The sequence below is a fragment of the Hypanus sabinus genome, chromosome 18 (genome assembly GCF_030144855.1).
Source record: "Hypanus sabinus isolate sHypSab1 chromosome 18, sHypSab1.hap1, whole genome shotgun sequence".
NCBI lineage: Eukaryota > Metazoa > Chordata > Chondrichthyes > Myliobatiformes > Dasyatidae > Hypanus > Hypanus sabinus.
In genome coordinates, this window is record NC_082723.1 from 60,502,008 (window position 1) to 60,516,013 (window position 14,006).

The following is a 14,006-nucleotide window of genomic DNA, read 5'->3' on the forward strand; positions in this document are numbered from 1 at the left end:
ATTGAAAACTATATCAGCAAGTTTGCTGATGATACTAAACTGGGTGGCAGTGTGACATGCGAAGAGGACGTTAGGAGAATACAGGGAGACTTGGATAGGCTGAGTGAGTGGGCAGATACTTGGCAGATGTCATTCAATGTGAATAAATGTGAAGTTACCCACTTTGGAAGCAGGAACAAGAGGGCAGAGTATTGTCTGAATGGTGTCGAGTTAGGTAAGGGAGAAATCCAAAGAGACCTAGGAGTCCTAGTTCACCAGTCAATGAAGGTGAATGAGCAAGTGCAACAGGCAGTGAAGAGGGCAAATGGAATGTTGGCCTTTGTTACAAGGGGAATTGAATACAAGAGCAAGGATGTTCTTTTGCATTTGTACAGGGCCCTAGTGAGACCACACCTGGAATATTGTGTACAGTTTTGGTCTCCAGGTTTAAGGAAGGACATTCTGGTGATTGAGGAAGTGCTGTGTAGATTCACTAGGTTGATTCCTGGGATGGCAGGGCTGTCTTACGCAGAGAGATTGGAGAGATTGGGCTTGTACACGCTGGAATTGAAGAGATTGAGAGGGGATCTGATTGAAACGTTTAAGATAATTAAAGAATTTGATAGGATTGAGGCAGGAAATATGTTCCAGATGTTGGGAGAGTCCAGTACCAGAGGGCATGGATTGAGAATAAGAGGTCAGTTATTTAAAACAGAGTTGAGGAAGAGCTTCTTCTCCCAGAGAGTTGTGGAGGTGTGGAATGCACTGCCTCGGAAGACGGTGGAGGCCAATTCTCTGGATGCTTTCAAGAAGGAGCTAGATAGATATCTGATGGATAGGGGAATCAAGGGATATGGGGACAAGGCAGGGACTGGGTATTGATAGTGAATGATCAGCCATGATCTCAGAATGGCGGTGCAGACTCGAGGGGCCGAATGGTCTACTTCTGCACCTATTGTCTATTGTAATGCCACCTCCCACAAACCACTGCAGTGCAGTCTTCAGACATTTATCTCAACTTGGACAATCTTATGAGTAATGGGTCTAATCAGTATTGAAACTACCACAGTGTAAACTTCTCAGGTTTGCTAAGATTTCAAGCAAATCATGTTGTCACCATGTAAGTACAGTATCTCTTTAATTCCACAGGGGATTCCCACACCCACCCCAGCAATGCAAATGAAATTTCTCATGTTTTATCAAAATGAAAAAAAAGTAAACACCTTTCATATTCATGCATTTCTCCTTCATAGGAATGTCATTAATCCACAGTCCAACATACCTGACTTTAAAACAAATTATCAGTAAATATCAAAGCCAGATATCAGAATGAATGTGAACACTAACTCTGCTACGGCTACAAAGTTGAGCAGTCTTCATTTCAGTTGCTTGCAGTGTACAAAACTAAATACAAGTTCTCGTCAGCAACAAAATTAATTCAGACACTTAAACAAGGGAAATAACAAAACAGAGATTAAAACAATTAATGTTCATTTATTAATTGATATAATGAGGACATAATGCTCAAGCTTTCACTGGAGTATATACACTGTTGTCCAAAATTTGTATTTAGCAGATGGAAAGTTAACCAAAACTATATTTCTTCAGTGGTTTAAACGGGTCGTTACTGTGCAAGTGCGTGGAGGTCGACCAGTGAGAACAGCAGAGAGAGTTTAAAAAGATAGATTTACAGAGTGGACATTGGAGGGGCAGGCAACAGAGTAGGAAGGCTTTGGCTCAATGGAGCTTCAGCGATAACGGGTCAAGGCCAGGTAGATTATCAGTTTAAAATAAAGACAGAAAGTATGTGTGTGAGGCCGGTTTTCTGTGCTCGGTGTCAGATGTGGGAGGTCCTGGAGTCTCCCAGCCTCTTGGACGACCACATCTGCACCAGGTGTGTCGAGCTGCAGCTTCTTAGGGACCATGTTAGGGAACTGGAGCTGAAGCTCGATGATCTTTGTCTGGTCAGGGAGAGTGAGGAGGTGATAGAGAGGAGCTATAGGCAAGTAGTCATCCTGAGACCACAGGAGACAGAGAAGAGGGTAACAGTCAAGAGAGGGAAGGGCAAGAAGCAGGTGCTAGAAAGTGGCTGTCCCCTTTAAAAATAAGTATTCCTGCTTGAGTACTGTTGGGGGGGGGGGCCTACCTGGGGGAAGAAACAGTGGCGATGCCTCTGGCACAGAATCTGGCCCTGTGGCTCAGAAGGGTAGGGAAAGGAAGAGAATGGCAGCAGTGATAGGGGACTCTATAGTTAGGGGTTCAGACAGGCGATTCAATGGACACAGGAAAGAAACGCGGACGGTAGTTTGCCTCCCAGGATGTTTCTGATCTCGTCCATGATATCTTTAAGTAGGAAAGAGAACAGCCAGGGATTGTGGTACATATTGGTACCAATGACATAGTTAGGAAAAGGGAGGAGGTTCTGAAAACAGACTACAGGGAGTTAGGAAAGAAGTTGAGAAGCAGAACCTCAAAGGTAGTCATCTTAGGATTACTGCCTGTGCCACGTGACAGTGAGTATAGGAATAGAATGAGGTGGAGGATAAATGCATGGCTGAGGGATTGGAGCAGGGGGCAGGGATTCAGATTTTGGGATCATTGGGACCTCTTCTGGGGCAGGCATGACCTATACACATGAATCCCAAGGGGGCCAAGACTTGCTGGGGGTTGGGAACTGAACTGAAGTGACGGAGGAAAAGGAGGTTGGCTCACAAATAGACAAAGCTTGGAGATAGTGCGAAAGGGAGGATAGGCAGGTGGTAGAGAAGGGTCGTGCTCAGACCAATGGTTTGAAATGTTTCTATTTTAATGCGAGAAATATTATGAATAAAGCAGATGAGCTTAGAGCGTAGATCAGCACTTGGAGCTATGATGTTGTGGCCATTACAGAGCCTTGGACGGTGCAGGGGCAGGGATGGTGACTTCAAGTGCCAGGCTTTAGATGTTTCAGAAAGGATAGGAAGGGAGGCAAAAGAGGTGGGGGTGTGGCACTGCTGATCAGAGATGGTGTCACGGCTGCAGAAAAGGAGGAAGTCATGGAGGGGTTGTCTACTGAGTCTCTGTGGGTGGAAGTCTGGAATGGGAAGGGGTCAATAACTCTAGTTAGTGTCTTTTTTCAGACCACACAATAGCAACAGGGACATCAAGGAGCAGATAGGAAGACAGATTCTGGAAAGGAGTAATAATAACAGGGTTATTTTGGTGGGAGATTTTAATTTCCAAAGTATTGATTGGCATCTCCCTAGAGTGAGGGCTTTAGATGGGGTGTAGTTTGTTAGGTGTGTTCAGGAAGGTTTCTTGACTCAATATGTAGATAAGCCTACAAGAGGAGGGGCTTGTAGATCTGGTTTTGGGAAATGAACCTGGTTAGGTGTCAGGTCTCTCAGTGGGAGAATATTTTGGAGATAGAGATCAAAATTTTATCTCCTTTACCATAGCTTTGGAGAGGGGTAGGAACAGACAAGTTAGGAAAGCATTTAATTGGAGTAGGGGAAATACGAGGCTATCAGGCAGGAACATGGAAGCATAAATTGGAAACAGATGTTCTCAGGGAAACGTATGAAAGAAATGTGGCAAATATTCAGGGGATATTTGCATGAGGTTCTGAGTAGGTATGTTCCAATGAGGTATGATAAGGATGGTAGTGTACAAGAAGGGTGGTGTACAAAGGCTGTTGTAAATCTAGTCAAGAAGAAAAGAAGAGCTTACGAAAAGTTCCAAAAAACTAATGATAGGAATCTAGAAGATTATAAGGCTAGTAGGAAGGAGTTTAAGAACGAAATTAGGAGAGCCAGAAGGGGCCATGAGAAGGTCTTGGTGGACAGGATTAAGGAAAATCCCAAGGCATTCTACAAGTATGTGAAGAGCAAGATTATAAGACTGAGAGAATAGTACCAATCAAGTGTGGCAATGGAAAAGTGTGTATGGAACCGGAGGAGATAGCTGAGGTATTTCGTGATAACTTAACTTCAGTATTCACTATGGATAAAGATCTTGGTGATTGTAGGGATGATTTGCAGTGGACTGAAAAACTTGAGCATCCAGAAATTAAGGAAGAGGGTGTGCTGGAGCTTTTGGAAAGCATCAAGTTGGATAAGTCACTGAGACTGGACGGGATGTACCCTAGGCTACTGTGGGAAGCGAGGAAGGAGATTACTGAGCCTCTGGCGATAATCTTTGCATCATCAATGAGGACAGGAGGGCTTCCAAAGGATTGAAGGGTTGCAGATGTTGTTCCATTATTCAAGAAAGGGAGTAGGGATAGCCCAGGAAACTATAGGCCAGTGAGTCTTACTTCAATGTTTGGTAAGTTGATGGAGAACATCCTGAGAGGCAGGATTTATGAACATTTGGAGAGGCATAATATGATTAGGAATAGTCAGCAAGGCTTTGTCAAAGGCAGGTCGTGCCTTAGGAGCCTGATTGAATTTTTTGAGGATGTGACTAAGTACATTGATAAAGGTAGAGCAGTACATGTAGTGTATATGGATTTTAGCAAGGCATATTGAGAAAGTAAGGAGGCATGGGATCCAAGGGGACATTGCTTTGTGGACCCAGAACTGGCTTGCCACAGAAGGCAAAGAGTGGTAAGTGGGTCATATTCTGCATGAAGGCCGGTGACCAGTGGTGTGCCTCAGGGATCTGTTCTGGGACCCCTACTCTTTGTGATTTTTATAAATGACCTGGATGAGGAAATGGAGGGATGGTTTAGTAAATTTGCTGATGACACAAAGGTTGGGGGTATTGTGGATAGTGTGGAGGGCTGTCAGAGGTTACACCAGGACATTGATAGGATGCAAAACTGAGCTGAGAAGTGGCAGATGGAGTTCAACCCAGATAAGTGTGAGGTGGTTCATTTTGGTAGGTTAAATATGATGAGAGAATATAACATTAATGGTAAGAATCTTGGCAGTGTGGAGGATCAAAGGGATCTTGGGGTCCAAGTCCATAGGACACTGAAAGCTGCTACGCAGGTTGACTCTGTGGTTAAGAACACATACGGTGCATTGGCCTTCCTTAATCATGGGATTGAGTTTAAGAGCCGAGAGATAATGTTACAGCTATATAGGATACTGGTCAGGCCCCACTTGGAGTACTGTGCTCAATTCTGGTCGCCACACTGCAGGAAGGATGTGGAAGCCATCGAAAAGGTGCAGAGGAGATTTACAAAGATATTGCCTGGATTGGGGAGCATGCCTTATGAGAACAGGTTGAGTGAACTCGGCCTATTCTCCTTGGAGTGACAGAGGATGAGAGATGACCTGATAAAGGTGTATAAGATAATGAGAGGCATTGATTGTGTGGATAGTCAGAGGCTTTTCCCCAGGGCTGAAATAGCTAGCATAAGAGGGCACAGTTTTAAGGTGCTTGAAAGTAGGTACAGAGGAGATGTCAGGGGTAAGTTTTTTACACAGAGAGTGGTGAGTGCGTGGAATGGGCTGCCTGTGGCGGTAGTGATGGTGGAAATGCTAGGGTCTTTTAAGAGACTCATGGATAGCTACATGGAGCTTAGAAAAATAGAGGGCTATGGGTAAGTCTAGGTAGTTCTAAGATAAGGACATATTCGGCACAGCTTTGTGGGCCGAGAGGCCTGTATTGTGCTGTAGGTTTTCTATGTTTCTATGTTACATGTAAACTCCAAAACTAAAAGTGCCCCTTCTCCACCTGAGCTACAAGGGTGAATCAAAAGTGATGATTACAAAATCTCAGCAAATATAAATTGAAACATCAAAATGAAGCAAAGAATATAAATGACAGCCAATAATTTTTAAAATATTTTTTCTGAATTTGGTGCTGTTGGCAATGACTGTCTATATCGCCCATCTGTAACTGCCTTTGAAAAGATGTGGACAGGCTTTCCTTTCGAACTACTGCAATTCTGCAAGTGGAGGTAGGCCTAAAATACTCTTAGGCAGGAAGGTCCAGGATTTAGACCATGTAATGAAGAAAAATCTGTGATATGTTTCCCAGTTAGGATGGTGTGTGACTTGGAATAAAAGTCATGGGTGGTGGTGTTCCCATGTGCCTGGTGGGCTTGTTCTTCTTCATGGTAGAGGTTCTAGATTAGTAAAGTATTGTTGGTACTGGAGGGAACAGATGTTTACAGACAGAGATTGATGATGGGGGGTGGGGGAGCAATCAAGTGACTCCAACCAACAGAGTACTTTCCTTGTGAAGCCACTAACTTCATCTTGATTAGAGTTCCTTGATGCCACTTGTTGCGATGTGAATAGAGTCACCGGAGAGATGCAGCTGGTAGATATAACGTAGTCTTTTATTCGACAAAACGAGACACAGCACACATCATGTTGAGACCCTTTCGGAGGAAAGGGCCTGTCTGACCCAATATTAGGTGATATTTTAAATGCTAAAGGTCAAAGGACAATTCTATATTTACAACGTTACTACAGTGCTTCCTTTGAATTATATAACTTTCACACCTCCTTCTTCAGAACCACACTCCAGGCAGCCAAAATGTATGTTAATCTGCATTGAACACACACAAAATGCTGATTTTGTGTGTGTTGTTTGAATTTCAAGCACCTGCAGATTTCCTCGTGTTTGCTCGTTAATCTGCATTGTTTGGTTTTTCAACTAACTGCTATTCACAACGCTAGGAGCCTATTGTCCAGTGCTGTATTTTAAATTTAATCTACAGTCAGTGTTCAGTTCCAAAGATTGGTTGCCAAAGTTAATATTTTGTTATACACCCTAAGTCCAGAATATGCTCAACACCACTAACAGTCAGATATGGCCTTGATGATAAAGGGGCTCACTGTCAACTCACTTTCCGACAACGAAGCCTTGTCTATAATGTACACTTAACCTATCAATTTTTCTGGTGTTGTGGTTTCAACTACAGAGCTGCAAACAAATGCAAAAGCAATTTCCTTCTGAAGGATCAGTAAATGATAATAAGCACACTGGGCATCTATACCCACTCTACATTTGCAACTCTGACATTCTTTAAGTTTATATCTATGTTCTCACTCTCTAGCTGCTGTCATTCACTCAATGACCAGGTTACCCTGTTAATGATTTATCCCCGTTATCAGGTTTACCCTCCTTAAAGTCTAACAAGCTTTGTTTTGACTCCATCCCAGTTCTGATGAGGGTCTTTTACCTGAAGCATTTACGCTGTTTCTCTGCCCACAGACGCAGCCTGACCTGCTGAGTGTTTCCAACATATCTGCTTCCAATTCAGACTTCCGGCATCTGCAGCTACCTTTGATTCTGTTAACTCCTTAGATGTGAGAGAACTGCCAGGAAACCAAGGTGTTAACTTTCATACAGCTGTTGACCTTTAAGACAAACAATTCTTGCATTGTAGTGTGACAGAAAGCTGTGGTGCATGTCACCACTAGTTCTTGTTCCATGTATTGCGAACTCTTTGAAACCCTGTACAATCCAAGCTGTAACCTAGGTAGCTACTGCTCACAAAGTCAAACTTCATTAGCTGAGCAAATATGCTGAGCAAAAGAAGAGATTAGAATCCCATTGCTCTGTACTTCATTGCAGGAGCAGCTAACCTTCAAAAGGTCAAAGCTGGGAAAAGAAGACTTTACCGACAAAGATATACAAACTTCAGGTCCAGTCTATGGTGCATATCAGATAACTTCATTGATTCCAAATGCACCATTATGTGCCTCCTATCATTTCTCACACATTATGCAATTTCTATAATGCACCTCTGATGCTTTTATGTTAAAATGTTACATTTGTTGTTATTTTTTTAGGTATCCATAAAATCTAATGTAAAATTTCAACTACCTTCCTCTGATTCTTTCTGTCTTCCTTTCTCTATCCTGCCTTCTTCAAACTATCCCCTTCATTTCACCATGTTATCAAATCCTTCTGTTCACTCTGTCATTGACTTACCTAGATTCCTCTTAAAGGCATCTCAAGTACTCAATGTGTTAACAAGAATCATAGAATTCGAGGATTTATGATACAGGACGCCATTCAGCCCATCATGTCCATGCCAGACAGAAAATGACTACTAGGGCAAATTGCACCCTTCAGTGCTTGATCTGTAACCTTGCAGGTCACAGTTGTTCAGGTATTTTTGAAATGTGATAATAACTCCACCTTTACCAACCTTTCAGACAGTGAGTTGTCAATCTCAACCCCTCTCTTGGTGAACTATTCTTCCCCAATTCCTCTTTAATCCTCCACTGATCACACGTTACAAGCTCCACATTCTTATAAACTCAATAAACTCAGTAAATTCAAAACGGAGATAGACATTTTCCTGGATAAAAATGGCATTAGGGGATACGCTGAGCGAGCAGGTAAGTGGACATGAGGCTAGGTTTAGATCAGCCATGTGATCTCCTGGACCAGTTTTCGATAGCCTGGATGGGTCGGAGAGGAATTTTCCAGATTTTTTCTCCTCAATTGGCAAATCGTTTTTTTTCCCCGGGTGATCACATGGGTTTGGGCGGGATGAATAATAAAATAAAATGGGCGGCATGGTGCCCTGTTGGTTGGCACTGTTGCCTTGTGGGATTCGGTGAAAACTAGAGTTAAGATTGGATCAGCCATGATCTTGTTGAATGGCGGAACAGGCTTGAGGGGCCGATTGGCCTACTCCTGCTCCTATCTCTTATGTTATGTTATGTTATCTTATGTTTGTAAAAAGTAATCAGTCAGGAAATGAAGTGATTTATATTGTTGAACCCTACTTTAGTTGCATCCAACTTGTCAATTCCCTCATAATTTATAGATCTCTATCCAGAGAAAGGAGACCCACCTTGTATTTTTTTTATCGTTATGATCTCTCTTCAGACTTGTCAGTCTCCTGTAGCTGCTTCCCCTGCACTTGATTGACCATTTTTGATACTGAGACAAGGACGGTATCTGTGGTTAAACCATGGTTCTACACATTCAGCCATGAGAGAGTCGCTATTACGCTATGATCTGCATGGATATCTACCAGCTGATCGATATCCCTCTAAGTGAGCAGTTTCCAAGCAAAGGTTGTAGCATAGTCATCTAGTCAGCCAATCAATGGCAGCGGGTTATGTGCTATGCCAGTGGACTCCTCATGGAAACCAGTGGACCAGCACTCCCAGAGATTCTGAAACTCTCAGGGTGGAATACTGTGCCCCAAACCCTTGCCAGATTAACCTGACAAGTTCAAAGTTCAAAGTTCAAAGTAAATTTATTATCAAAGTACATATATGTCACCATATATTACAATGAGATTCATTTTTGTGCATGTGTACACAGAAGAATGAAGAAATACAATAAAATCAATAAAAACTGCAAAGACTTAAACAACCAAATGTGCAAAAGAAAACAAACTCTGCAAATACAAAAATCAAACAAGCAAACAATAAATAAATAAATAATAAATGCGAGGAAGTCTGCAGATGCTGTAAATTCAAACAACAACACACACAAAATGCTGGTGGATCACAAACTTATTTCAAATTTCAAATAAATAAATAAATACAATTTATTACAAATTGCACATTCAGATGGAGACGTAACATAAAGATTTTTGCTTCTCGTGTACATGAAGGATGTAAGAAATAAAGTCAATTCAATTCAGATGATTCAGAGAACACGAGGTATAGAGTCCTGGAAAGCAAGTCAATAGGTTGTGCAATCGGTTCAGTAATGAAGTGAGTGAGGTCACAGGTTCAGCAGGGCCATTGAAATGAATGAGATGCAATCAGCTGCCAACACAAAAATAAGCAGTACTTTTAATTTTGTCTAATTTTAATGAATTTAAGTATGTTTATTTGTTTTAAGTGTGTGTGTGTTAATTTTCATGTTTTTATTAATGTTAATTTTTTTAAAGGTAATACAGATTGAAACTCTAGTCTGGCAACTAGGGGCATGACTGGTGCCAGACCACAGAAAGTGCCTCTTGATCATCTTTCTCTGAGCAGGAGAACTATTTTTTCCAAGTATAGACAATTCCTGGGTCATGTAAAGGTTCAACGACTGTCTGTTTCCTGGACTGGAAGTGGGAATCTCAGACACTTTGCCATAATAGATTTTGCCTGTTCAAAATCTATTAGGGATTGAGGGATATAGATTGATAGTAAGGAAGCAGAGATGTGGAGAGACCAACAATGAAGAGGCTAAATTCTGTGCAACATAAACCCTTTATGGAGAGGTTTTTAGGGGTTCATTTTCCAGTGGGCAAAATTTATTCTGCACAATCTAGTCTCAAATTACTTGGTGTCCTATGCACGATAAGGCTCTGACTGAGACAATCCATTTTTAGCAGGTTCTCAGACAATTCATGTGAAGAGGCACCTCATACTGATTTAGCCCAGATGCTAGTAGGGGTTTAGGACTGGTCAAAATTTTCTGTGCTCTGTTTTCTGATGAAAATTAATGCAATCCCTATTCAATTAAAATATCACTTGAGAAATGCATTACTTAGGCAAAGCTTAGACCAAAATTATGAGTTGAGAAAGTCCATCTATCTTTGGAATGAAGGCAGACAGATGCAATTCAGCTTCCGACGGGCATATTTCAATTTAACTTATCACTTTTCTATGTTAAATAGAGAAAAATAATTAGAATTAAATTAGTGTCTCCAGACATGAGGCAGAGGAGTTAACGGAGTCAAGATTTAAAAATCAAAGAGAAGCTGCAGATCCAGATATTTGAAAGACAAACAGAAAATGCTGGGAATGCTCAGCAATTCAGGCAGGGTATATGACCTGAAAAGTCAACTCTTGTTTCTCATTTCACACCTGCAAAGTATTTTAAGCATTTTCTGCTTTTGTTTCAGAGATAAAGATTTATTCTGTTCTTAATCCATAAAGTATTTAACGTAAAGAGCACTTGACATTTAATGCCACAATAACTGGAGATCTGTCCATAATGTCATTTAAGATTACTGATTAAATTACAGCTTAATTATTATTATTCAATCATTCATAACATCACCTGCAAAAAGGTTTGTAATTACTTAATCTCATTCTATTTGGCTAGGTTTGTTGACACTGAAAATCTGACCCTGAAATTGACGTAAGAAAGCCATTACCGATCATTGCGGTAATCTGACAACTAGAGGGTACACATAAATCTAGAGACTACTGCCACCAAGTGCCAGCTCATACAGGAGAATGTTTTTTGAAAAGCTTTTCCCCACCAGCATCCGCAGAAATCGATAACTCTGAAGAAATTCAGGTAGATTTGTAACAAAACCTGAAAATGCCACACTGTGTTGACTGAAGTGCGCAAGTTGTAATTACCCTTTCAAGAATCTTACTGCTGGTTTCCTTCAAATCTAGTGGCGCGCATATCCAAGACCAAGGCTGGATCCAGGGGTTATGGGATGGAGTGTTAAGATCAATAAGCAAACAGAGTCCCAAGTAGGACTTCATTGGTGATTTAAGTAGGAAATGGGAAGTAGTAAACTGTTGAGCTTTGGAACCCTGGTTAGGGCTTGGGACTATTTAGCCAATGGGGAGGGTGAGAGCCTGATGAAGAGATTGGTTACAAATCACTGGTGACTGGCATCTTTCCTGTACAGTTCAAGTGCCCAGAGATACAGAATTGGAAGAGGTAGTTGGGGATTAAGTGTCAACAACGGGAAATTCAGTGGAATTGGGGATATAGTAATTGGGGTATTGGATTGAGAATTAATAATGTACCTGGAGAATCAGGGCCCCTGGATAATCAGCAGTTGGGAGCAGGGACATTTGGAGCATTGTGATGTAGGTCTGAATTCAGAGGTTTTTGGTTCAAATATGCTATCATCCAAAACTGTGAAACTAAAGTTGATTAGAAAGTGCAAATAAGAAAATTGCTGTCACTCTGATGGGATTATGCTGCAGGACCCCACCCCTAATAGTGACCAGGACGTTGAGGAACACTGCAGGCAGATTAGGGAAAGGTGTAAGAACAACAGGGTTGCTGTTGTAGGTGACTTCAACTTCCCCAAAATAGACTGGGACCTCCTTAGTCCAAGTGGTTTTGAGCTCAGTTTATTGAGATAAGCAAGAGATGAGATAGTTGGGGCCTTGATCAGGATCTTCATGTCTTCTTGAACCGTAGGTAAGGTCCTGGAGGACAGGCTAATAGTTAATATTGTTCCATTGTGCAAGAAGAGAAACAGGAATGATCCTGAAGGCTATAGAATGTTGGGTATTGTGTTGGTGGTGGGGAAATTATTAGAGAGCATTCTTAGGGATAACATTTTTGGAAAACTTTCGCCTAATTACGGACACCTGAATAGATTTGTGCAGGCCAAGTTGTTTCTAACTAACTAGATTAAAGATAAAGATTAAGCTTTATTTGTCACACGTACATCAAAACATACAGAAAAATATGTTGTTTGCGTCAACGAACACAGTCCGAGGATGTGCTGGGAGATGCCCAGGGGAGTTGCCATGTTTCTGGCAACAACACAGCAAGCCCACAGTTGACTAACCCTAACCCTGGAATGTGGAAAGAAACCATAAAAATTCTTTACAGACAGCAGAGGGAATTGAACCCCAGTCTTCCCACTGCTAACACTGCAAAGTGTTACACTAACCGCCACACGGCCTAAGCTTAATTGGATTTTTTTTAGAGTAAGTGCTGAAGGTGATTGATGAAGGTGGAGCTGCGGATGTTGTCTGCATCGATTTTAGTAAGGTGCTTCACAAGGTGTTTCAAGGGGTGCTCAACCAGATGATTAAGATGAATGGGATCCATGGTAACTTGGCCGTTTGAATTCAGAATTGCCTTGCCCACAGAAGAGAGAGGGAGAGGTTAATGGGAATTATTCTGATTGGACTGGGGCCTCTGACATTTGTGGTACCTATAAATGCCTTGGATAAAAATGTGGATGGGTGAGTTAGTATGTTTGCAGGTGATACAAAGATTAGTGCTGTTGTGAATAGTGTAGAGGATTGTCAAGGGACATGGCAGGGTATAGATTAGTTGCAGATAGGGGCAGAGAAATGACAAAGGTTAATTAAGTGACCAAGTACACTTTGGGAGATCAAATGTAAAAGGACAGTACATTGTTAAAGACAAGACCTTTAGCAGTGTTGATGTACAGGGGGATTTAGGGTCCAAGTCCATAGCTCCCTGAAGATGTTGCACAGGTTAATAGGGTGATAAAGACGGCATATGGCATGCTTGCCTTTATTTGTCAAGGCACTGGCCACAACCACAGTATTACATTCCATTCTGGTTGCCCCATTATGGAAGGATATGGGAGCTTTGAAGAGGGTGCAGAAGAGGTTTACCAGACTAGTAAACACAAAGTACACTGCAGATGCTGTGATCAAATCAACACGCACAAAAGCTGGATGAACTCAGCAGGTCGGGCAGCATCCGTTGAAATGAGCAGTCAACGATTCGGGCCGAGACCCTTCGTCAGAACTGAAGACTGCTGGCTACTGAAGGGGGCACGTGATTGGACAAACATGGGTTGTATTCTCTAGAGCAGCAGATACTGAGGGGAGATGTGACAGGTTCTTAAGATTATTGGGGCATAGGTAGAGTAGAAGGCCAGCATTTTTTACCCAGTGTCGAAGTCTCTAATACTAGAGGGTATGCATTGAAGGTGAGAGGGAGTAAGTTCAAAGGAGATGTCCAGAGGATTTTTTTTACACAGGGAGTGTTAGATGCCTGGAATGGGCCGCCAGGGGCAGTAGTGGAGGCAAATACGAAAAAGGAGTTTAAGATGCTCTTGGAGAGGTACACAAATGTGCAGAGATGGAGGAATATGCACCTTACATATGCAGAAGACATTAGCTTGGCTAAGCATTTAATACTAGTTTAATTAGTTTGGAACAACATTATTGGCCAAAAGGAATTGAAATTAACATTGGTTTATGACTGTCATGTGTACTGAGATTCAGTGAAAAGCTCGTCTGGCAAACTTGTCATACAAATTAAATGTCCATTTATACAGATCAGATCACTCCACAGTGCATTGAGGTAGAACAGTAACAGAATGTAGAATGAAGTGTAATAGCCAATGAAAAGTGCAGTGCAGGTAAACAATGAGGAGCAAGATCATAACGAGGTGTATTGTGAAGTCAAGGGTCTATCTTATCGTA

General features: G+C 41.8%; 1 protein-coding gene across 1 annotated transcript in view; it reads right to left on the bottom strand.

Moving 5' to 3' along the window:
• Nucleotides 1–14,006, bottom strand: part of zgc:162952 (PKc_LIMK_like_unk domain-containing protein) — a 151,890-nt gene that overhangs the window by 87,920 nt on the left and 49,964 nt on the right. The gene's annotated exons all lie outside the window — the stretch shown is intronic.